The sequence below is a fragment of the Canis aureus genome, chromosome 16 (assembly GCF_053574225.1).
Source record: "Canis aureus isolate CA01 chromosome 16, VMU_Caureus_v.1.0, whole genome shotgun sequence".
NCBI lineage: Eukaryota > Metazoa > Chordata > Mammalia > Carnivora > Canidae > Canis > Canis aureus.
Genome location: NC_135626.1, coordinates 10,773,056 through 10,798,322, shown reverse-complemented (window position 1 = coordinate 10,798,322; position 25,267 = coordinate 10,773,056). Strand labels below are relative to the sequence as shown.

The 25,267-nt window shown below is 48.3% G+C and overlaps 2 long non-coding RNA genes and 1 other non-coding gene across 4 annotated transcripts; 2 read left to right on the top strand and 1 right to left on the bottom strand.

Moving 5' to 3' along the window:
• The first annotated feature begins 15 nt into the window (after nucleotides 1–15).
• On the top strand, nucleotides 16–2,389 carry LOC144285747 (uncharacterized). Its single transcript, XR_013353993.1, has 2 exons — nucleotides 16–154; nucleotides 1,698–2,389. It is a non-coding gene; the product is annotated as an uncharacterized LOC144285747 (long non-coding RNA).
• On the bottom strand, nucleotides 745–24,857 carry LOC144285746 (uncharacterized). 2 transcript variants are annotated; one of them, XR_013353991.1, is made up of 3 exons: nucleotides 24,700–24,857; nucleotides 1,671–1,763; nucleotides 745–1,326 (listed from the first exon to the last, which is right to left on the bottom strand). It is a non-coding gene; the product is annotated as an uncharacterized LOC144285746 (long non-coding RNA). The 2 variants fall into 2 exon arrangements; XR_013353992.1 differs by lacking the exon at nucleotides 24,700–24,857 and adding an exon at nucleotides 8,705–8,834.
• Nucleotides 19,254–19,360, top strand: LOC144287265 (U6 spliceosomal RNA). Its single transcript, XR_013355109.1, has one exon. It is a non-coding gene; the product is annotated as a U6 spliceosomal RNA (small nuclear RNA).
• Nucleotides 24,858–25,267: the final 410 nt, after the last annotated feature.

Here is a 25,267-nt window from a genome sequence, read left to right as displayed (position 1 = left end):
AGGGGCGCTGGGCGCGGGGCGCGGAGCCGAGCCGGGGGCTACGACTAGCCGGGGATGCGCCTACGCCCGCGCCCGCCAGCCTCACTTTCGCCGTCTGCCCCGGGGGGCAGGGGGCAGGAACAGCATCCCGAGATTCCAGGAGGGGGCCATAGAGGTAAAAACAGGGAAGGAGCCGTGGCCCTTCTGTATGTGGAAGGGCTCAGCTCGTGGGCCCGAGGCGGGTCTTGTTTTGGATGGCCAGTCCTCAGGTGTATACATAAGTACGCCTTCACCCGGCCGTCACGTCAGGTGGACGCACGTTGCGTGGGTCGGTCCCCCATAAAAACGTCTAAAACAAAGCAAGTCTTCCCCTGTGCTGGCTGTACCTGCCAGGTGGAGGACGGTCGAGGTTCCCTGCGTGGGCTGGCCCCATCCCAAGCTGCCGGGGTCACCGGGTTTCCTTCAGGGTGACCAGGAGTTCTAGGGCCGGAAATGCTCACGTCTTAGTAATATCAAAGTGAGTGCCGGCTCCTGGGGCCCACTGAGCCACTGTGTCTGCCCTCCCGGGCTCACAGGTGAGGGAGCTGAGTCTCTGGGAGGAGCGGGTGACCTGCCCCGGGTCACCGAGTTAGTAAATGCAGGAGCTGAGATGCAAACGCCCCGGGCCTGGGAAGCAGTTTGCAGGACCCCGACCCTCCCAGCTGCCCCTTTACTGGGAGCCCAGGACCTCTTACACACCCCAGGCAAGACTCCAGAGCAGGTGCTGGTGCGGGGAAGACTTTGCCTTCCTAGTTTACAAAGTGAGAGAAGGTCAAGGAGTGGATGATGAGAACCTGCAGGTTGACACCTCACACCCAGGGTTCTGGAGCACCCCTCCTGAAGCCCTGGTTTGGTACCTCGGGTTTACAGACTCCTGTGTGAGTCACCCCAGAGGCTATGTTCCTTTCCTGCCATCTGGGTCTCATCCTCTAGGGCGCTCATCATCTGGTTGATCCTACCTCACCCCTCAGGCCAAAGCAAGGAGCCTCTCCCCTTGGTCTTGGCCTTCCAGAGTCTGGCTGGAGTCCACAGAGGCTATCCCTGACCAGCCAGGCTGTCAAGGCTGCCGACCAAATGCCCAGGACCCTGATGAGCCTCCTTGGGCCTTCTGTTGACCTAAGGAGGACGCCCAGCAGGAATACAGCAGGAACTCAGCCCTCCCTGGGGACCTTGGCTTAAATGGAAGGACCCAAGTCCCCACCTTTCCCTCCATCGTGCCCAGTGGTCCTGCTTGCCACTCGTGTTGCCCAGGTGGCTCAGTGAGGTAGCCAGACTTCCGTGAGTCTGGAAGTCTCTGGGAAGCAGAATCTGCAAGAAGAAAGTGACAGTGACTGGCATTTGGGCATCTCAGCCACTGGCTAACTATCTGGCAGGCCTAGTGCCGGGACTCCTCCCTAGGGCCTCTTGAGAGGCAGGGCTGCCTTGGGAAGAAACTCAGGGTGGCCCCGATGACCGTCTCCCCACCAGCCCAGGCTCCTGGAGTTTCATCACCACTGAGGTTGGGCCTCTGGGGACTATTGAGTGCCCAGAATGGAGTCACTTAATCTCCCCAAGACTGGTTTCCTCATCTGTCAAAGGAGTACAAAAATAGAACCTGAGCCTCCTGCCATGGGAGGGGAAAAGTGTGGTACCCTCCCTTGGTTGTGGCTTACCTCTTTGTCTCCATCTCTTACTTATAGGGCCTGTCTGTTGGCTGTCCTCGATCCACTGTGGCAGCTCCATAAGAGCAGGGCTCCATGAGGGGTCTGGTGTGAATGAATGAATTCTCTTCTGCATCCTGTCTCATCTGCCAGCCTCCATCTGCAAACTTCAGTAGAGCTCAACGTCCTGCAGCTAAGGCAGCTGCCCTGCACACCCCCCACACAAAGCCCTGCCAGAGGCCTTAAAGCCATGGCCTTAACACTGGCCCTTGCCCTTAAACGCTGGCCAGGACAGGGCCCAGCGTCTCAGCCACCTCCTCCTCTGTCATGCAGTCTTTACCATGCCCCTGGAAGCACAGAGCAGTTTATGTTACTGCATTATTGTGTATACACAAGCCTCTTTTTTTTTAATATTTATTTATTCATCAGAGACAGAGAGAGAGAGAGAGAGAGGCAGAGACACAGGCAGAGGGAGAAACAGGCTCCATGCAGGGATCCCAATGTGGGACTCCATCCTGGGACTCCAGGATCATGCCCTGGGCCGAAGGCAGGCGCTAAACTGCTGAGCACCCAGGCATCCCTTACACGAGTCTCTTAAATTTAGTTATTGTGAGGCCTTCTCAGAAGACTGATCAGGCCTCAGAACAACTTAAAAAAAAAAAAAAAAAGGAGTTTCTGTCTCTGCAAACAAAGGCTGGGTTGCAGAGAGCTCTGGAGGGTGAAGAGCAGAGGTTTCTAATTACACAGTCATTTATTGACCACTTATTATGTGCCAGACACAGTGTCAAGAGCTTTATATACACAGTTTTGCTGAATCTCCAAACAATTCTATGAGGTAGGAGTTATTATGCCCACATTACAGATGAAAATGGCATTTGGCCATTACTAGCCTAAGCCATAGTTTACCTCCAGGTGAGGGTTTGCATTTCACCTGCAAAGCATCTTCTTGCAAGGTGGCTCAGCGGTTGGGCATCTGCCTTTGGCTCCAGGGCGTGATCCTGGGGTCCTGGGATGGAGTCCCACATCGGGCTCCCTGCGGGGAGCCTGCTTCTCCCTCTGCCTATGTCTGCCTCTCTCTCTGTCTCATGAATAAATAAAATCTTTTTAAAAAGAGAAAAAGAAAAGTGTGGGGAGCCCCCATCAGGGGATGGAGCTTGATTGGGGGTGGGCTTTCTCACTTCCCGGTTTTCCCTGGCCCCAAGTGGAGGATCATTTGCATAAAAGTAAAGTAATGTCCTTAAAAGCACACAGTGCAGGGCAGCCCAGGTGGCTCAACGGTTTAGCACCGCCTTCAGCCCAGGGCCTGATCCTGGAGACCCAGGATCCAGTCCCACGTCAGGCTCCCTGCATGGAGCCTACTTCTCCCTCTGCCTGTGTCTCTGCCTCTCTCTGTCTCTGTGTCTCTCATGAATACATAAATAAAATCTTAAAAAGAAAAAAAAAGCACACAGTGCAGAGGTCTTGGGTGAGATCTGGGAGCTTGGGGGAACATAGGGAGTGGACTGCAGGCACAGAAGTGTGGTCACAGACAGGTGGTCAGCAGGAGGCAGGGAGGAAGACAGGTGGTGGCCCCCCAGAGTCCCAGTCTGCTCAGCTGTAAAATAGGGGCAATATATGCCTGTCTCATAGGCTTGCTGTGAAGACAAATGTATCAGAGTACACATTCATATGACAGTGTACCCATCCACTCATTTGTCTGCTGCCTAGGGACTGGTGGAGGGCATGGTGCCCTAACTCTCCCTTGCTGGCGTGGCAGATATGATAGGAAACAAGAAAAGTGCCAGCTGCTATGGAGCTGACACACTCCTAGGGATGCACAGACTATCATAAGTAAGTAAGATATGCAGCGTGCCTCACGATGTTCAGTGCTACGGAGAAAAATCAAGCCAGGAACTCAGCAGTTGAGTGTCTGCCTGGCTCAGGGCATGATACCAGGGTCCTGGGATCGAGTCCCACATCGGACTCCCTGCATGGAGCCTGCTTCTCCCTCTGCCTGTGTCTCTGCCTCTCTCTCTCCCTGTGTCTCTCATGAATAAATAAATAAAATATTTTAAAAAAAGAAGTAAAGGTGAGAAGAAATGTTTATACAGATTATAGATAAAACTTTAACAAAATAGTTGGAAAATGAATCCTTGGGTTCAAGCACAAGTCACAAGTAGGATAGGCAAGAGTAAATGCACCTCTCAATGTATCACCAAGAAACAAAAAAACATCAAAGGCAAAGAGATCTCACCAGTAATTGGCTGCGATGAAGTCAGAAAAATGGCAGAGCACAGAATGCCCAAGGCCCATAACTGCAGAAACATCAAACAAAACTGGCAAAAACTGTCAGAATAAACTTTATCTGAGCTTTGGAAACTAGTCAAAGGTTTACATAAACTGAGAAAACAATCAAGAAAAAGGCAGCTTCATCGCAGCATTTAAACACATTTCTATTGAATAATGAGCTGACCATTAAGCTAATCAAACAGACACTATACTGGCCACATAACACAGAATACTGGATTTACAAAATTAGCTCAGAAAAATCAAACAACAACAGCAACCAGCATCAACAAACTCCGGGGAGGAAGGAGAATAAGGTTTCCAGAGTTGCCACATTATAATATTCAAAATGTCCAATTTTCAACAATTTAAAAATCATGAGGCATGCAAAGAAACAAAGTATGGCTTGCACACAAGGGGGGAAAATTAAAAGAAACTGTCCCTTAGGAAGCAAACCCAAACATTGGATTTGCTGTGTGAAGACTTTGTGTTTTTATTTTATTTTATTTTATTTTATTTTATTTTATTTTATTTTATTTTATTTTATTTTATTTTTCTGAGGAAAAGAGCACAAGCTGCAGGAGCAGTAGGCAGAGGGAGAGGGCAAGACAGGTTCCCCACAAAACAAAGACCCTGGGATCATGATCTGAGCCGAAGGCAGCTGCTTCACTGACTGAGCCACCCAGGGGCCCCTGGATGAAGACTTTAAATCGACCCTGTTAATATGCTTGAGAGCTATGAGAAACCAGGCGCAAAGAAGAAGTGAGCCACGAGCATGACATCTCAACAAATGGAGAACAGCAATAGATAGAAATTATAAAAAAGAACCAGATAGAAATTCTGGAGTCAAATTGAACAGTAGGGATCCCTGGGTGGTGCAGCGGTTTGGCGCCTGCCTTTGGCCCAGGGCGCAATCCTGGAGACCCGGGATGGAGTCCCACGTCGGGCTCCCTGCGGGGAGCCTGCTTCTCTCTCTGCCTATGTCTCTGCCTCTCTCTCTCTCTGTCTCTCTCTGACTATCATAAATAAATAAAAAAAATTTAAAAAAACTGAACAGTAACTGAAACAAAAGAATTCACAAGAGAATGTTCTGCAGCAAACCCAAGCAAGCAGAAGGAACAATAAAAGAACTTAAAGATAAGCCAATTGAGATGATCCAAACTGAGGAAAAGAAAGGAAAATGAACAGAGCCAAGGAGACCTGCAGGAATGCTATCCGGCATACTACTCTACATACAGTGAGAGTTACAGAAGCATGGGGAAGAAAGGGTATTTTAAGAATTAAGGGCTGAAAATGTCCCAAATTTGATGAAAGACAAGGGTTTGCATTGCCAAGGAGCACAAGTTTATCCAGGATGGACAGACTCAAAGAGATCCATTTGTTATAATCAAGATGTTGAAAGACAAAGACAGAGAGAGAATCCTGGAAATGACTCCTCGTGTCCTGGGGGTCCTCAGAAAAAGCAGGAGCTTCTCTGTCACCAGAAACCATGGAGGCCATAAAACAGCATGGTGACATATGCAAAGTGCTGAAAGAAAACTAAAAATCCCGGTCAACCAAGAATTCTATGTCCAGCAAAACTGTCCTGCAAAAAAAAAAAAGAAAGGAGAAATCAAGACATTCTGAGACAAAAAAGGAGAGGCTTTGTGGCTAGTAAACCTGCCCTTTGAGAAATGAATGGATAGCAGAGAGTAACTGGAATCCACATGAAGAGAGAACAGTCAAGGGAACTGCTTCAGTAGAAACGAAACTTAGCAGTAATGTATTTTTGGTTAGTAATGCCTCTTTCTCCACCTCTGTGATTTAGAAGGCAACTGCATAAAACAGTAATTACTTCTCTGGGCAAACAATGTATAAAGGTGTAATCTGTCACAACAACAGCATGAGGGAGGGATATAGTAACAACATTTCTGTATGCTATTGAAACCAATCCAAAATAGCTTATTATAAATGAATGTGTTAATGGTAATCTCCAGGGCAACCAATAAGAAAATAAGTAAAAAAAAAAATATTTAACTTAGAGAAGAAAGTGGTACTGTAGCAAATACCCAGCACAGAGGAAGACGGTGGTTGAAGGATTGGCGCACAGAAAAGGTGTAAGACATACAGCAAACAAATGGTGAAGCAGCATAAGTGCTCCTGTACAAATAATTACATTAAATGTAAAGGAGGGGGTGGGGCGCCTGGGTGGCACAGTTGGTTAAATGTCTGATTCTTGGTTTTGGCTCAGGTCGTTATCTCAGGGTCGTGAGATCAAGCCTGCGCTGGACTCTGTGCTGAGCACAGACTGCTTGAGAGTCTTTCTCTCCCTCTCTCTCAAATAAATGAATATTTAAATGTAAATGGGTTGAATTATCCAATTTTAAAAATTATTTATTTGAGAGAGAAAGAGATCAAGAGAGCACATGCAGAGTGAGTGGCAGAGGGAGAGGCAGAAGCAGATTGCCCAATGAGCAGAGAGCCAGATGCAGAGTTCGATCCCAGAACCCTGAGATCATGACCTGAGCCAAAGGCAGGCACTTAACCCTCTATGCCACCTAGGCACCCCTTGAATTATCCAATTAAAAGGCAGCAATTGACAGGATGGATAAAAGAAAAAAAAACATAATACAACCATATTCTACCTACAAAAGATTCACTTTAGAATCCAAGAAACAAATAAGTTAAAAACAAAGGAATAGGGGTGCCTGGATGGTATAGTTCATTTAGCGTCTGACTCTTGATTTCAGCTCAGGTCATGATCTCATAAGATCAACCCCTGTGTCAGGCTCTGTGCTCAACACAGAGTTAACTTGGGATTCTCTCTCCCTCTGCCCCTCTCCCTCCCTCAGATAAATAAATACAATCTTTTTTTTTTTTTTAAGTAAAAGAACAGAAAATGATATTCCATTTAAACAGATACCAAAAGACAGCTGGAGCGACTATACTGATACCAGATAAACTAGACTTTGAGACCAAAATTATCACAAGACACAAAGAAACGTATTATATAATGATAATGAGTTTAATGTGTCAAGAACATGGGACAACTATGAACATGAATGCACATAACAGAGCCCCCCAACACAGGGCAATATGAAGCAAAAGCTAACAGAATCAAAGGAAGAGGGCTGTCTGGGTGGCTCAGTTGGTTAAGCATCTGCCTTTGGCTCAGGTCATGATCCTGGGGTCTTGGGATTGAGTCCTGCATTAGACTCCCAGCTCAGCAGGGAACATGCTTCTTCTTCTCCTGCTCTCCCTGCTTGTGCGCTCTCTCTCTCTGTCAAATAAATAAATAAAATCTTAAAAAGAAAGGGACAAAGAACAGTTCGACAGTAATGGCTAGAGCCTTCAACACTTTCCTTTATCTTTTTAAAAAATATTTTATTTATTAATTCATGAAAGACACAGAGAGAGAGGCAGAGACACAGGCAGAGGAAGAAGCAGGCTCCATGCAGGGAGCCTGATGCATGACTTGATTCTAGGACCCCCGGGATCACGCCCTGAGCTGAAGGCAGATGCTCATCCACTGTGCCACCCAGGCATCCCTCTACATTTCCCTTTAAATAATGGATGGAACAAGTAGACAAGATCAGCAAGGCGGTAGAAGACGTGGATGACATTGCAACCCAACCAGACCTACGCTGATATAGATCCCTCTGCCCCCCAGCAGCAGGGCACACATGCTTCTCAAGTACATGTGGGACATCCGCTGGGACCGACCACATGTTAGGCCACAGAAAAGTCTCAACGACTTGTTAAAAAGATTAAAATGATATGAAATATCTCTTCTGACCACAATCAAGTGAAGCAAGAAATCAGTAACAGAAAGAAGATTTGAGAATTCACTAATGTGTGGAAATTAGACCACACACTCTGAAACAACTTATGGGTCAGAGAAGAAATCACAAGGATGCTAGAAAATACTAAACACATGAAAAAAAATCCAAACATATCAAAATGTACAGGGCTCAGCAGAGGCAGTACCCAGAGAGAAATTCATAGCTGTATGAGCCTATATTAAAAAAGAAGAGGGGTGCCTGGGTCGCTCAGTCAGTGAAGTGTCTGCCTTCAGCTCAGGTCATGATCTCAGGGTCCTGGGAGAGAGCCCAGCATCTGCTCCCTGCTCAGTGGGGAGTCTGCTTCTCCCTCTCTCTCTGAGCCCCCTGCTTGTGTGCTCTCTGTCTCTCTCTCAAATAAATAAAATCTTAAGAAAAAAAAAGAAGAAGAAACATCTCAGATCAATCACCTGGACTCCCACCTAAAGGAACATCATAAACTCAAAGCAAGCAGAAGGAAGGAAACAATATAGATCAGGGTGGAGATGAATAAAATAAAAAATAGAAAAGCAGGGGATCCCTGGGTGGCTCAGCGGTTTAGCGCCTGCCTTCGGCCCAGGGCATGATCCTGGAGTCCCGGGATCGAATCCCACGTCGGGCTCCCTGCATGGAGGCTGCTTCTCCCTCTGCCTGTGTCTCTGCCTCTTTCTCTCTGTGTGTCTCTCATGGATAAATAAATAAAATCTTTAAAAAAAATAGAAAAGCAGAAGAGAGGACCAACAAAACTAAAAGATATATATTTTTAAGCAAACAAAACTGACCACCTTTAGGTAGATTGGCCTGCACAACAAGAGAGAAGTTCATACCTCCACATTCCTGCTGTCCTTATAGTAATAAAATGGGCTCTAAGAGAGCCCTAGGAGCCGACAACTTCAATAACCTAGATGACGCGGATGAACCCTTAGGAATGAGTATACTGCCAAAACTGACTTGAGAAGAAACATGAAACCCAAATAAACCTACAGAGGTAAAGAGATGGACTAGGTATTCAGCAATCTCCAACAGAGGAAATCCCAGGACCAATGGCTGTATCAGTGAATTCCATCAAATGTTTAAGGAAGAATTGACAGCAATCCGTCTCCATCCCTTACAAACCAAGAGGAGGGGGAATACTTCCCTGTCATGTATGAGGCCATTATTACCTCATAGTACAGCCAGACGAAGACCCCACAAGAAAACTATAGACCAATACCCTTTGTGGATACAGGCACAGAAGTCCTCAACAAAAGACTACCAAGCAGCACATGAAAAAGATTACACAACAAATGGTATTTATTCCAGGAATGAAAGACTGGTTCACCATATGAAAATCAATTAATGTAATACACCATATTAAAAGTATTAAGGAGGGGAATCCCTGGGTGGCTCAGTGGTTTAGCACCTGCCTTTGGCCCAGGGCGTGATCCTGGAGTCCTGGGATTGAGTCCCACGTCGGGCTCCCGGCATGGAGCCTGCTTCTCCCTCCTCCTGTGTCTCTGCCTCTCTTTCTCTCTCTATGTCTATCATAAATAAATAAATAAATCTTTAAAAAAATAAAAATAAAAGGATTAAGGAGAAAAAAATGATCATGTTATGGAGTGAATTCTGTCCCCTTCCCCTCTCCATTCATATGTTCCTAAATTGTAACCTTTGTTAACCTCAGAATGTGACTATATTTGAGGACACAGTCTTTAAAGAGTTAATTAAGCTAAAATGAGGTCACTGGGGTGGAACCCTAATCAAAGATGACAGATGTCCTTATAAGAAGAAAAATATGTGGACACTGATGTGTATAGAAAGAATAATCTTTTCAGCAAACATTGCTGGGATAACTGGATATCCACATGCAAAAGAATAAAATTGGACCCCTGCCTCACACCATATACAAAAACGGACTCTAAATGGATCAAAGACCAAAAAGTAAAAGCTAAAACTATAAAACTCTTAGAAGAAAACATAGGAATGAATCTGCATGAAATGACCTTGGATTTGTTTTTGTTTTTATTTTTTAAGATTTTATTTATTTATTCATGAGAGACACACAGAGAGTGGCAGAGACACAGGCAGAGGGAGAAGCAGGCTCCTTGCAGGGAGCCCTATGTGAGACTCGATCCCAGGACCCTGGGATCACAACCTGAGCCAAAGAGAGATGCTCAACCACTGAGCCACCCAGGCATTCCATGACCTTGGATTTGACCATGAATCCTTAGATATTAAGCCAAAACATAAGTAACAAAAGAAAAAATAGGTAAATTTGACTTTATCAAAATTAAAAACTTTTGTGCATCAAAGGACACCATGAAGAAAGTGAGAAGACAACACAAAAGAATGGGAGAAAATATTTGCAAATCATGTATTTGATAAGACTTTAGTATCCAAAATAGATGAAGAGCTCCTGTAACTTAATGGCCCAAAGACAAGCAACCCAATTTAAAAACAGGCAAAATGCTTGAACTGATTTAATTCTTAAGACCTTGATAAGACTACCTTTGTATCTCCAAAGATACAAAGATAGATCTCCATTTCCATCTAGAAATGGCCAAGAGGCACATAAAAAGAGGCTTAACACTGTTAGCATCAAGGATATAGAAGTGAAAGTGACAGGGTGCCTGGGTGACTATGTTGGCTAAGCAGCTGCCTTTGGCTCATAGTCTCTTGGTCCTGAGATCAAGTCCCATGTGAGACTTTCTGCTCAGTGGGGAGCCTGCTTTCCCCCTCTCCATCTGCCTGTTGTTCCCTCTGCTTGTGCTCTTTCTTTCTGTTAAATAAATAAATAAATAAATAAATAAATAAATAAATAAATAAATATCTTTAAAAAAGAAAAAGTCAAGAGCCATAATGAGAACACTACTTCATACCCTGGAGGATCGCTATGTAAAAAAAATTTTAAAAATTTTTAAAAAGGAAAATAATCAGTGTTGGAAAGGATGTGGAGAAATTGGAGCCCTTATACATTGCTAGCGGGGATGTGAAATGGAGCAGCCCCTTTGGAAAATAGCTTGGTGGTTCCTGAAAAAGCCAGATGTAGAATCACCATATGACCCAGCAGTTCCACTCTGAGTTATGCACCCGCAAGAAAACAGGTTTCCAAAGAATTGTACACAAACGTTCATAGAAGCATTATTCACAATAGCCAAGAGATGGAATCAACCCGAAAGTCCATCAAGTCATGAGTGACCAATAAAATGTGATATGTCCGCACACAGGATATGATTCAGCCGTAAAAAGTTTCAGAACAAAGTACGGACACCTGCTACCACATGGGTGGATTTTGAAGATTTTACGCTGAGTGAAAGAGGCCAGACGGAAGATCACAAATTGTGCCATCTCACTGAATGGAATGCCCACAGTTGGCAAATCCATAGAGATAGAAAGCAGATGAGCAGTTGCCAGGGGCTGGGGAGGGGTCTCTGTTCGGGGTGATGAGTGGTGTTGGACATGGGTAGAAGCCACATGTTACCTTTCCTCTCTGTCTACAGGAGAGGAGGAGCCCCCACCCAACCAGCCCTGGCTCTCTCCCTCCTACTTTGTTGATGGTGTGTTATGTTGGGGGTCTCTCTCTCTCTCTCTCTCTCTCTCTCTCAAAGCTGGTATTAACCCCAACTGACCTAACAAGAGAGATGGGGGGGGAGGGCTCCGAGGTCATCACACCCAGCAGGATGGAGGGTCACTGTCATCTTCAGGGCAGTCTACCTTTAAAGTCAGAGAGGTATTCACCAAAATAATAGCAGTAGAATTGCTTGCTTACAAGCCGTAAAAAGGACACCAGAAAATAAGTTATTCTGTCACACGCACCTGTGCACACCACACAGCTCAGAGAGGAGGTGGGTGAGGGTTGGGAACAGCGGCCCCCAGACACTGGCTGTGGAAGAGGAGCATGGGTGATGGCAGAGGGTATGCATTTCAGCATCACACGGGTCTGAGTTTGAGTCCTACTTAAAAAAAAAAATACAGATTTTTAGTAGTTTTTTTTTAATTTTTATTTATTTATGATAGTCACACACAGAGAGAGAGAGAGAGGCAGAGACACAGGCAGAGAGAGAAGCAGGCTCCATGCACCGGGAGCCCGACGTGGGACTCGATCCCGGGTCTCCAGGATCGCGCCCTGGGTCAAAGGCAGGCGCCAAACCACTGCACCACCCAGGGATCCCTGAGTTTGAGTCCTAACTGCACACCCCCCCCCCCCTGTCGTGTGACCTCCAGCTAGCTGCTAAACCCCTCTGAGCTCTGGTTTCCTCCGCAGGGAAGGGGAAGTGATGAGGAACCTACGTGGCAGGGTTCTGGGGCGTAAAGGAGCCGGTGCTTGCACAGCCAGATGGAGCCGAAGGGCCCTGGCCACAGCCCTGACACCGTGAGCTGAGGGCATGGGCCTGACAGCAAGGAGGAGGCATCCTGGCAGGGGGCAGAGGAAAGGCAGAGACATGGGGCTCTCTGCCTTGGGCTCAGGCTCCCCATTTCCCAAATGCCCCAATTAGGAACTGGTGTCATACCCTTGACTCCCACCACCTCACTCCCCCATCCAGTTGCTGCCACCTCCTATGGGTTCTGCTTCCTAAATATCACTCCAGTATGTCCACTGTAAAACCATAGCAGCCTTTTCCTGTCAAACCACAGCAGTCTCTGGCTTCCGCAGAGCGCGGGAGGGAACACGCCTGTCAAGGCTGTGCCGTCTCCAGCCTGGCCTGCAGCTCTGACATGCTCCAGCTGATCACATCCTGGCCCTGAGACTCACTAAACTCTTTGAATCAGTATTTTAAGTCTTGCCCCAATAGTAGCCAATCCCTCTCCTTGAGCAGGAAAAGAAGCCCATCTAGAAGTTCTAGTCCATCTGCACTTACATGGTGTGCCTCTGTATTCTCAGGGAGGGGACCGTGACGCCAAGCTGAACCTTCTCTAAAATACAGACGGAGAAAATGGTGTGTCATGCTCTTGAGAAGTCGTCTTCCCAAAAGCCTTGGGATGAAGCACAAAGTCGTTGTGGAGGAGGGAAGGCGGGGAGGAGGACGTGCCCTGCACACCTGCCTGTCCTCCCAGGCCTTCTGTCCCTGTGGTCACCTGGCTGTTCTCTCTGAATCACCTTACATGCAGGACCACAGCACCCTACCCAGAGGGCACTTCCCTCCTGCAGCCCTGCACTGTCCCCCGACTCCCGCATCCACCCCCCAGGCCCCTCACCCTGTGCTGGGTGCTGTTACAGACCTGCCTTACACACACACACACAAGGAAACGGAGGCTAGGAGGACATATGTGTCAGTAGTGTTGGAGCCAGGACTGACCAACACCCCTGGGCCTCATCACAAGGCTCCCCTGACTCATGTCCATACTCCCAAAGTTCTGTACACAACACCAGGAGCTCCACAGAGGCCAGGGGGTACAGGACCCCGCTCAAGACGTGGGTCAGAAAAAAAAAAAAAAAGACGTGGGTCAGTGGGAGGAGCAGGGGGTGGGTGCATCGCCTTACCAAGGAGACCTCCAGTCTAGGGCAGCAGTGCCACCCGCCACAAGCAGAGAACAGAAGGATGGAAACCTGCCTCTCCCTGAGTGAGCCAGAGCTCCTGATGCTCTTTGGGTGCGACAAGGGTCATGCCCTGTTCTATGTTATTATTATTATTTTTTTTAAAAGATTTTATTTATTTATTCACTTCATTTATTCATTCATTTATTCACAGAGAGAGAGAGAGGCAGAGACACAGGTAGAGGGAGAAGCAGGCTCCACGCAGAGAGCCCAATGCGGGACTCGATCCAGGGTCTCCAGGATCACGCCCCGGACTGCAGGCGGCGCTACACCGCTGCACCACCGGGGCTGCCCTGTTATTTTTTAATTGTATTTTTAAAAGATTTACTTATTTATTCACAAGAGACACGCAGAGAGAGGCAAGACACAGGTAGAGGGAGAAGCAGGCTCCCTGCGGGGACCCCGATGTGGGACTTGATGCCAGGACCCCAGGATCATGCCCTGAGCTGAAGGCAGATGCTCAACCGCTGAGCCACCCAGGCATTCCTGTTCTTTTTAAAATAGACTCTGTATTCTGCATTACTTTTAGTTAGATTCACAGAAAAGCTGCCAACAACACAAGGAGTTGCCATAGGACCTGCTCCCAGACTCCCTGTCCTCACGGCCGTATATCGCCAAGGTGTGTGGAAAGCTAGAAGGTGCCCTTGGCACAGACTGTATGCAGGTTTCGCTCAGAGCCCTACCCGGATGCCACATGAGCTCCATGGCTGTCCCCACCCATCTATTCCTGGTCCTTGGGGTCAGAGGTGCCTCACAGCATGTCCCTCATTTTGGTGTTGCCCAGCATTTTCTCGTGGTGAATCTGGGGTTATGGCTTTTGGATAGAAGGCCACATAGAAGTAAAGAGCCCTTCTCACCCTGTCCCATCCCTTCCTTGGGGACCCCATCTGTCCTTGAGGGTCTGCATGTCTTCCCAGGTCATTACAGCACATGCCACCTTGAGGGGATAAGGACAGTGGCTCCCTGTAAGGAACGGCTCTGTCTCCTCTCCCATGTATCTGCCACTTCTTTCCATCTGTGTGGACTTGCATACATCTATTTTACACTCTGGGGCATGAGCCAGGATGATGTGGCTTTTCCCCTCAAACCACTCCAGCTGTGGTGGCTTTCAGGTGGGCTCCCACGTCCCCATGACACAACGCACCCTTTTGCTTTTCGAGCAACTTCCTTACTTTCTGGCACAATGTGCTCGAAAGCTGTTACACCAGCTCTCTGGCTGATTAACTTCATCTCTTGGTAAGTCACTATTAGGAACCCCCTGTATACCAGGAATACAGGAATAAAGCACCAGGAATAGAGTCAGTGTTCATAAAATACTTGTCCATCTTTCCATTTGGCAAGTGGCAGTTTGTCAAGCTGCTACTGTCTCCAAGGTTGTGCCCAGGTGAGGGGATTCTGGAGAATGTGATGGGAGGAGGGCCCTGCCCTTACAGAACATACCATCGAGAAGGGCAAAGAGACCTGAAACCATAATTATATGAGCACCTAGATAGAACCATGATGAGGTCTACGCAGAGGAAAGTTGGGAGAGTTTAGAGCCCCTCAAGGTGGGTGGAGACAGTGAATCTTGGCTCTATACTGACTCTTTGGAGTGAGCCACCATCACAATCCTCTTGGTGACCATGTGGCACATGACAGTGTGAAAAGATCTTTCCCAGAACCCTTCCCCATGTGGCAGAGGGTGGGGCAGGAAAGTCCTAAAACAGTGAAGAGAACTTGCATACAGATCTGTCCCAATGGCCCCAGTGCAGGATGGCAGTGCTTGCTGGTAGAGTGGCATCACTGGCGACCAGTCTCCCATCCTGGCAGCTCTTGGTGGACCCACTCCATTCTCCAGTGCCAGAACGGGGACCCAGGGCTGGCTAACAATGCCACATACACTGCAGGCTGGTGATCTGTGCTGCTGTGGGAAGCCAGGCTTCAGCACCCAGATGTCAACACACATGGTGAATCCCAAATTAGCACAGGATAAGATGCTCACTCCCTAGAAATGAAATGAAGATTCCAGACCCTCAGGTATTAGAGGAAACACTGCCTCGCATCTTCACTGAACCAAGGAGAATGGAGGAAAGAGAGAAAAAGAGGGAGGAATGTATGTACTTATTTATTAATAGTTGGGGAAACTGAGTCAGAGGAGGACTACAGGTGGGCCTGAGGATCCCCAGGAAACCCAGCTGCCTGGCTTGGTTGGCAGCTGAGTTTCTATAGATGGTGTGAGTCTACCTCACTAATGCACAGACTGGGTGTGCTGAGTTTGGGGCATGGGCTTTCTCTCTCTTGCTCCTAAGCTACAGGCAGAGTGGAGCATCCCTCAAACCCTGGAGTCATTTCCTCCAGCTTGCTTCCTTTCACGGTCTAGATGCCCACCACCAATATTCGTTGCTGCTCAGAACCCTTGGGACTGAAGAGCTGAGCGTAGGGCAGGGCATCTGGTGGGCACCATGCAGTGGTTTTGCCTTTCCATCCTACTTTCAACAGGGTGGACTCGGGGTGAGGGAGGGAGATTTCAGACCCTCTAATGTCCCAGGACAAAGACCACATTTGTCCTATTGCTTACAGGGTACCCTCAGCACCTGGCACAGGGCTCAGCACAGAGCAAACTCTTGATTGACCCTTGTTGAATACACAAATACAGCACAGCATGGGTTTCCATCTCAGGGAGAAGATTCTGAAACATGTTCAACAAACATTCACTGGGGCAGGAAAACCTCTGATCACCAGCAGAATGTTTTGGCTTGGTCATCCCCTTTTCCTTGAGATTGCTTCTCATAGTTGGGCAATTGAGTGTGAGAGAAAAGTGGGGGCATCTTGGGTCCATGAACCATGGGTCTCTGGGCTTGAATCTCAGCTCAGGACCATGTCTTTCTGCCTGTGTTTTCCTCCTCTCTCAAATGGACATCTCTTGCTTGTGGATTGAATGAGATCACATGACAAAAACATTTACCTGGCACAGTGGAAGAAATCAGTATTGCTATTTGTATTATGGCCATCACTGATGCTGTGATGTCTTGCCCAAACTGTGTACTGGCCTTCTGATGGCCTTTCTTATATTCTGCTCATCTGTCCATCCGTCCATCCAACTTACCATCCAGCCAGCCGTCACTGATTAACTACAGGTATTGGGATGTTGGTTAAGTCCTAATCCCATTTCTACATATATCTGCCTAAAGCAGACTCAGGGTATATTATTTCCTAGTTCAAGATGAACCAGCAACATTTTTGAAGAGCTACTTGGTGGTATTTATCAAATTTAAGTGACTTCTGTTTCTGGGAAGATGGAGCATTCCTCCAGCTAAGTACAACTAAGAATCCTGAATATGATACATAAAACATAAGAAGACTCCAACAAGCAGAGAGAAGAAGGCCACTGGACATCTCAAGACCCAAGGAATGCCATGGTGGTGAGTTCCTTAGGTTTTCCTTCAGGGTCCTATATTATAGTTGAAAAGCCAGCACAACCTGGAAATGACAGAAAAGCCTGCTGTCTTGAGTCAAAGGACCAGAAAAGGGATAGCTTAGCAAGACTGAAAACTTGTAGACAATAACTACTCCTCTGCAGCCCAATACCACCAAACCACGGTGGTACCACCCTGCCCTAGCCAGCAAAGGCCAATTAGGGATCAAACTTCTGTGCTCACCAGGGGCACTTCACTTCCACACACTTTGTTGGGTTTATACCAGAGAAGGACAATTAGGGAGCCAGGAATTTCATTCCTTCTGGCTGGTGACCCCCTCATCCCCCACTGCTGCAGTATGTGCGGAGGCCATGTGGGGAGCAGAACCAAGACACTCCTACCTCTTCCAGTCAGGGAGGCATCAGTGAAGCCCACTGTGGAGCTGGAACTCTGAACCCTGGTGCTAATTTCTATCTCCACTTAGCACCAACAATGAGATGGAACCCCTTATCCCATTCTCCTCTTCTCTAGAGGAAGCCAGCTAAAACAGGTTCAAACAAGACCTAGAGCCTCACAACATAATACCCAAAATGTCTAAGTTTCTTTTTTTATTATTATTTTTAGATCTTATTAGTATTTTATTTATTCATGAGAGACACAGGGAGAGGCAGAGACATAGGCAGAGGGAGAAGCAGGCTTCCTGCAAGGAGCCCGATGTGGGACTCGATCCTCAATCCCAGGATCACACCCTGAGCCAAACGCAGATGCTCAACTGCTGAGGCACCCAGGCATCCCCAAAATGTCTAAGTTTCAATTAAAAAAAAACACACACAACAAAACAGTGATCATACCTAGAGCCAGGAGGATCCCAAACAGAATGAAAAAATACAATTAATAGATGTCAACATTGAAGTGACAGAAGTCTTCCAATGATGTGACAAAGATTTTAAAGAAGTCATCATGAAAAAGCTTTAGTCAGCAATTGTGAACACACTCAAAACAAGTGAAAAAATAAAAAGTCTCAGCAAAGAAAGAGAGGATATAAAAAAGAACCAAGTGGAAATTTCAGAACTGAAAAATATAATAATTGAAATTTAAAAACTCGATAGGCTCAGACTCAACAGCAGAATGCACAGGATAGAAGAAAAGAATGATGATTCAGAAGATAGAACATATGAAATCACCCATCCTGAACAACAGGGAAAAAGTAAAACAAAAATGAAAATGAAACCTGAAAACAAGGGGGGAGTGAGGGGGTGCACGAGTTTTTTTTGTTGTTGTTGTTTTGTTTTGTTTTGTTTTTGTGCATGAGATTCTAATGGAAGACCTAACTTTCGTGACACTGACTGGATTCCCAAAGGAGAGGACACAGGGAGAGCACAAAAAGTACTCAAAGGAAAAATGGCTGAAAACTCCCCCAAATCTGGCAAGCGACACAAACCTGCCTATGGATTCAAGAAGCTGAGTGAACTGCAAACAGTTTAAACTTGAAGAAATCCACACCAAGATACATCATAGTCAAACTGCCAACCACTACACACAAAGAGAGCAATTTTTGAGAGGAGTGAGAAAGAAGCATCCCTTAGCAAAAAATAGTGAAGAAAAAAAAGAATGACAGCAGATTTCTCATTGGAAACTATGGAGGCCAAAAGGGAGTGGAATTATATTTCTAACGCATTGAAAGAAAAAGCTGTCAATCCAGCAAAAATATCCTTAAAAAAAGAATAAAGACTTTCTCAGATAAAAGAAAAGAAATAATCTGTGACCAGCAGAACTGCCTAAGAGAAGTTCTCAGGCAAGAAGGAAGTTTGGAATGTTGCTAATGATGGAAGATTTACAACAGAAATTGTGAATATCTAGGTAAATAGGCAGTTTTTTTCTTTTAATTTTAAAAAATATGCATAATAGTTGAAAGAAAAAAACATTGCACTGTCTAGTGGGATTTTCAATGTATTTGGGCCTGATATATGTGACAACTATAACATACAGGAAAAGGCTGGAGGGTATTATGCTGAGTGAAGTAAGTCAGTCGGTGAAGGACAAACATTATATGTACTCATTCATTTGGGGAATATAAATAATAGTGAAAGGGAATATAAGGGAAGGGAGAAGAAATGTGTGGGAAATATCAGAAAGGGAGACAGAACGTAAAGACTGCTAACTCTGGGAAACGAACTAGGGGTGTTGGAAGGGGAGAAGGGCGGGGGGTGGGAGTGAATGGGTGACGGGCACTGGGGGTTATTCTGTATGTTAGTAAATTGAACACCAATAAAAAATAAATTAAAAAAAAACATACAGGAAAAGGGGCAAGGGGATCAGTATATTGGTAAGGTTCTATGTTCTACTCGAAGTGTAAAATATTGACATGATGTAGATTGTGATGTAGATGTAGAAATATGCTTATGTTAGCCCCTAAACAATCCACTAAAAAAGTGTATACACAAAACACCTAGCCAAAAAAGCCCAACTGATAAATTGCTAATTGAACACTGAGAAGTATTCAAATAATTTTTTAAGGGCAGGAAAAGATAAATGGAGGTCAACCAAAAGACAAATAGAAAATAAATAATACAATGGTAGACCAAAAGCCAAATGTACCAATCAATAATTGCATTAATTTGTAGTGCTCTTTTCACTAGCACATAGACTAAAATTGGAACAATACAGAGAAGATCAGCATGGCCCCTGCACAAGGAGGACATGCAAACTCCTGAAGTGTTCCATATTTTCACTCAATGCTCAAAAAGCAATCCAGTTAAGAAATGGGCAGAAGGGACGCCTGGGTGGCTCAGTAGTTGAGCGTCTGCCTTTGGCCTGGGGCGTGATCCTGGAGTCCCGGGATCGAGTCCTGCATTGGACAGCCTGCGGGGAGCCTGCTTCTCTCTCTGCCTGTGTCTCTGCCTTTCTCTCTGGGTCTCTCATGAATAAATAAATAAAATCTTAAAAAAAAAAAAAAAAGAAATGGGCAGAAGACATGAACAGACATCTTTCCAAAGAAGATCTAGAGAAAATGTACACACATACCGACACATGAAAAGATGCTCAACATCATTTGGTATCACGGAAATATAAATCAAAACCATGATGAAATACCACTTCACACTGGTCAGAATAACTAAAATTAACAGCACAAGAAACAACAGGTGTTGGTGAGGATGCGGAGAGGGGGGAACCCTCCTGCACTGTTGGTGGGAACGGAAAGTGGTGCAGTAGCTCTGGAAAACAGTATGGAGTTTCCTTAAAAAGTTAAAAATAGAGCTACCCTATTACCTAGCAACTGCACTGCTAGATATTTACCCCAAAGATACAAAAATATAGATTCAAAGGGGGCACCTGCACCCTGATGTTTACAGTAGCATTATCAAAAATAGCCAAATTATGGAAAGAGTGCATAATTGACTCTTGACTGTGCCCATTGACTGATGAATGGATAAAAAAGAGGCCCAACGGGATATTACTCAGTCAGAAGAAAGAATGAAATCTTGCCATTTGCCACAATGTGGATGGAGCTAGTGCCACAATGTGGATGGAGCCTTGCTTCACAAGGGCATCCCCTGCACTTCCCAGCTTCCTGCCGCTCCTCCACCCACCAGAGTCAGTCTGGGCCATGGGAGGACCGATTGTGGGAGCCTGAGCTATACATGCTTGAAGACCACCCAATCCTCCAGGAACAGGCCCACCTCCTCGCCCTGGCATCGCCTTTTTTTTTTTTTTTTAAGATTTTATTTATTTATTCATGAGAGAGAGAGAGAGAGAGAGAGAGAGAGAGGCAGAGACACAGGCAGAGGGAGAAGCAGGCTCCATGCAGGGAGCCTGACGTGGGACTCTATCTCAGGACTCCAGGATCACACCCCAGGCTGAAGGCGGCACTAAACTGCTGAGCCACCCAGGTGTCCCCGCCCCGGCATTTCCTAATGAGTGTTGGGCTAGAGGCTTAAGACAACTTTGCCATCACAGAGAGCCCTCCCAGGCAGGCCGTCCCCACATCACCACCATCTCTTAGGGGAGGAAGCAGAGCCCACAGTATCTGGGTGGCTCTTACACACCTGGCCAGTTTTGGGTCTCGCAGTCAGAATCCTGAGCCTTGCTCTTGACCCTGTTTCTTCTGCTGCCCCGGAAGGGTGGTTCCCTTCATCCCCAGGCCTTCATTACCTCCTGCAAGCTGGGTGTAATCCCACACTGTGGGGCGCTGGGGGCTCACCACCCTGCCCCTGAGCTGTCTCCAGGCCTCAGGGCACAGGCCGCTCTGAGCATCTCCCGTCTCCCTGGTCTTCCGTCTGAAAATCACACTCTCTGTGGCTCCCTGGTTGGGCTCCACTCACGTCTTCAGACCCAGCACTTATTCCCTCCAGCCTCATGGCATTGGCTTCCCCCCCATACCTGTGGCCCGTTCTTCCCTCCAAATGCCCGCATCCAGCTTGGGGGGCAGACCCTGCATTTCAGCTGCCTCTGGTCAAACACCATCTGGGAAGGTGACCTTAACTTGCCATCAACCCACCTGCCTGCCCTAGAAGCCTATTGTAGAACCTGGCCCTTGCTCTGTGACCATCAACCCCATCAACCATGGGTGCAGGGTGTGGCTCCCCCCCCCCAAACCTCGGGGCAGAGAACTCCTCAAGGGCAGGGACCCCGTGGAGCCAGCTTCAGATCCAGCTCCTGGCAGCACAGGGTTGGGGGGGGGTGCCTGTGGGGGAGTGAGGGCAGGGCAGGTAACAGGCTTGACAGGACATAAGGCTATTTGCAATGGCTTAGCTGAACCCAGGGTCCTTCTCCCACTGTGGAAATGAATGAGACGCATACTTATTTTCTCTAGGCACAAACTTGGACATGGGTTGGATGGATATCAGTGACACACAGGCAGAGTTGGAAGAGGCTCCCCGCAGTCCCTTCCCCTGGGCGCCTATGACGGTTTATGTGTCCTCTGGAGCCTCTGCTCTCGCAGACTCTCTTTCTCTGCACACAGAGCTGTTTCACAGAAACTGTATCATTCTGTGCATGTTCTTCCATCATTTCCTTCTTTGCTTTCAAAATGCCACGCCACCACTCCACACCACAGCCTCTCCAGCCACCTCATCTGTTTGTTGGCTGCAGAATGTTCCAGAATGTTCCAGTATCCGAGGTAGCATGGCCCACTCGCCTCTTCCCCAAGGGACGGCCATTTGCGAGGTCTCTGATGACTTTATCGTCATAATGTTGCCGTGAACACCTCCTCCGCAGCAGTGAGCCACGGCCTGCAGTGGTTTCTTTGGGAAAGGTTCCCCGCCCCCCCCCCCCCCCCCAGGAGGAATGGCCTACAGGGGCTACATTTGAAATGGGCACTGAGGTTGGTCTCTCATTTCAGGTTTTAGGGACCACTGTTTCTATTATTTATTTATTTTTTAAGGATTTTATTTATTTATTCATGAGACACACACACACACACACACAGAGAGAGAGAGAGAGAGAGAGAGAGAGAGAGAGAGACGGAGACACAGGAAGAGGGAGAAGCAGGTTCCATGCGGGGAGCCAGATGTGGGACTTGATCCTGAACTCCAGGATCACACCCTGGGCGGTAGGCAGCCGCTCAACTGCTGAGCCACCCAGGCGTCCCTATTTCTATTATTTAAATGCCCTCCTCTACCCTTTTAGTCCCTTCCCCCTTGGTCCCTGACAGCTTCAACCTGAGACCCCGTGATAGTTAGGGAGTCTAAGTCTGGGCCTGGAACTATCCAGAAGCATCCATACCCCGGCTTCTCTGGTCCAGACACCCTAACAGCCCAGATTTCAAGCCTGCCCTCACTTCCCAAAGTAGAAGCACAGAGGGCAGCACCTGCCCCAGCTGCCTGTGGGTGGAGAGTGCTGGGCTCTGGCAACAGGGCCAGGCTTCCCATTCCATCCCCCAAGGTGGGGCTTGCACAGGAAGACAGCTGCTTTAGGCCAGGCCTCCAGGCAGCCTGGGAGCAGCCTAGTCTTCCTGGCCTGCAAACAGCCCTTAGCTTGGGGGGGGGGGGTGTATCTATTTAAAGACTTTGGAAAGAAGGGGAGGGCAGATGGAAGGGTCACCACGGAGGCTCCTTGGGGGAGCCAGGGATGGAGGGAGCCCGCTGCAGCTGGCAGGGGGAGCAGCTGGGCACAGCCCTCTGAGTTTGGCCCCTGGTGTTTCCTGGTGTCAGCTCTTCTATTTCAGGCTGCTGGCTCCTCCGTTAGGGGATTCACAGCCAGCCTGGGAACCCATAACGGCGGGCACTGGGACCCTGGCTCCTGGGCTCCCTTCCTCTCCCTGTGGGCATCCAGGCCCAGGTGAGGGCCGCACCCCAAGGTTCCCACCTCATGACCCAGTCAGGGCACCAGGATCTTATCCCACAGAAACACTCATAGTCACAAAGCCCTGGAGACAACCAAATAAATGTGCAGCCAGGGCTCTCAGCTGCCAGGGGAATGGACTGGAAAGTGCTCGGTAGGGCGAGGAGCCATAGCTGCCAGCAGGAGACAGAGCCACAGCCTGAAAGCTGCCAGGATTACGGGCATTCCATGGAAGCAGTATCCGCCAAGGGAAAGGGCCCTGTGTGTCTGGTGCAGGGGTGCAGGGGGACAAGGGACAGCACTACAGGAGGCCAGGTGTGGACTCTGAGGGCCAGAAGGGTGGGGTCAAGCCCCAGCTCGGTCCTCTCCTTGCAGGGTGGCCTGGGGCAGGGCAGGAGGCCATCCAAACCTTCATCTTCCCCATCTGCAAAAACCAGAATAGCTTACGACCACGATGGGGAATGAACAAGACGGTATGTGAAGTCCTTTGGCGAGGGAACTGCACACAGTAGGCTCTTAGTTAGGCCAGCTGTGTGTGTGTGGGGGTTAATAACACAGACAAATGTAAACAGTTGGACGTGACAGGACGACACAGGTGGACGCTGGCAGCCACGCTTACATTCCGTGGAAAGGACCCCATAAACCATTGGTGCCTAGTACCGCGCCACCTGCCTTCTACAGCCTCTGAGAACAGCCCGTGTCTCGGACCCCTGATTTCCATCAGCCCGCACAGGAGCTGAATCTTTCGGGCTGGCCTGGAAGGGACCCCTCTCTAACCAGGGGGATTAGCCCGGCCTGAGGTAGGGAGGGGATTTGCAGACCGGAACAGGTGGGGCCTGGCGTTGGAAGTCTGAGCTGCATACCAGGGATTCCTGCAGGCGACCCGCCCAGCCTGGCCAGGGGCCAGACTGGAGCTCCGCACCCAGTACCACCTGGGGGTGGGGATGGGGGGGCCCTGCTGGGAGACCTCCGGGCTCCGGGTAGGGTGGAAGTTGAGGGCAAATGGATTTAGTTGTGGGGGCTTTGAAGCAAGGTGAGTTAGGCTTGAATCCAGCAGGAAGTGAAAGCGAATATTCCAGGATTCATTCCCTCAGAGGGTCTTTTATTGGGCACCTACAGTACACCCCTCCCAGCAGGCACTGCAGCCCTAAAGGGTTGTCCCTACCCCCATGAGCCCCTGTTGAGGGTGGTAGATGAGTGAATGGATCCCAATGAGGGCCACGGTGCCCGTAGGGATGGGAAGGGACAGAGTATGAAGGCAGTCTAGGGCTGGGCCTGGTGTCCTCGAGGAGGGGACGGTGCTGGTGACTCTCCTGGCTTCCTTGGGACTGGGGCCCTGCTGGGAACAGGGGTTTTCGGTTCTAAAATGGGATGGCCAGGCAAACTGGGCTCTCCTGTCACCCTTGGAGGTGATGCAGGGTAATGAGGCTGAGGTGCTTGTGTGGGAGGGATGGAGGGAGGGAAGGACATGGGGCACTGGGCAAAGGTCAAAGAAGGAGGGAATTTGACATTAGGCCTCACTCTGATCTGCTCTCTCTGGAGAGAGTGGGGAGGGAGAGGATGGCAGCACAGCCACAGCGAGACATGGTGTTCTGGATACTGGGGTTGGGAGTGGCCATTCTGACTCAGGTTAGCTGAAGGCCCACTAGGCCCCAGGAGATGCTGGGCAAAACACCTGTCCTCATGGACCACACGGGCAGGGGCAGGGGAAGGGACAACAGAGCCCAAGGAGGGGAAATGGGGACATGTCTCCCAAACCAGCTGCCCTGCATAGTTACCCCACTGACCTGGGCTGGACGGAGACTTGGGTAGTATCTCTGGGTAGTGTCAGCAGTTCCCTGGAAGGGTAGCACAGCAAAGGTGGGCCATCTAGTCTGGAAAGCTGGTGAACAGCTCCTGGAAGCCCTGAGTCCTGGGCATCCCCTTGTCCCTTGCCTTCCACAACCCTCCCTCATCAACTGCCTTTGGAATCCAAAGCTCTGGGCTTGGCCATTAAGGTGCCGGTGCTTCCATTCCCCTACCCCCACCCCCACCCCCGCTTCCCCCCAACCCTGAGGAGCATCACAGCATTCCCGCCATGTGATCTGTTCTTCTGCCATTTCTCACCAAGCCCTCCCAAGGTTGGCAGTGCATCAGCCAGGTAAAATATTTCTGACCGGGTGACCAAGTATGGTTTTCCAAAAGCTCTGAGTCCTCTAAGAAAGGAATGTCTGCAGTTTCAGCTCTGCCTCCATCCTAGAGCCTTGCTGACCTGACTGCTTCCTTGACACAGCTTGCTCTCTCTTAAGATCCTTAGCACGTGCATCTCACTCCTTCACCCATCTACTAACTCATCCTTTATCCACGTGTCCACGC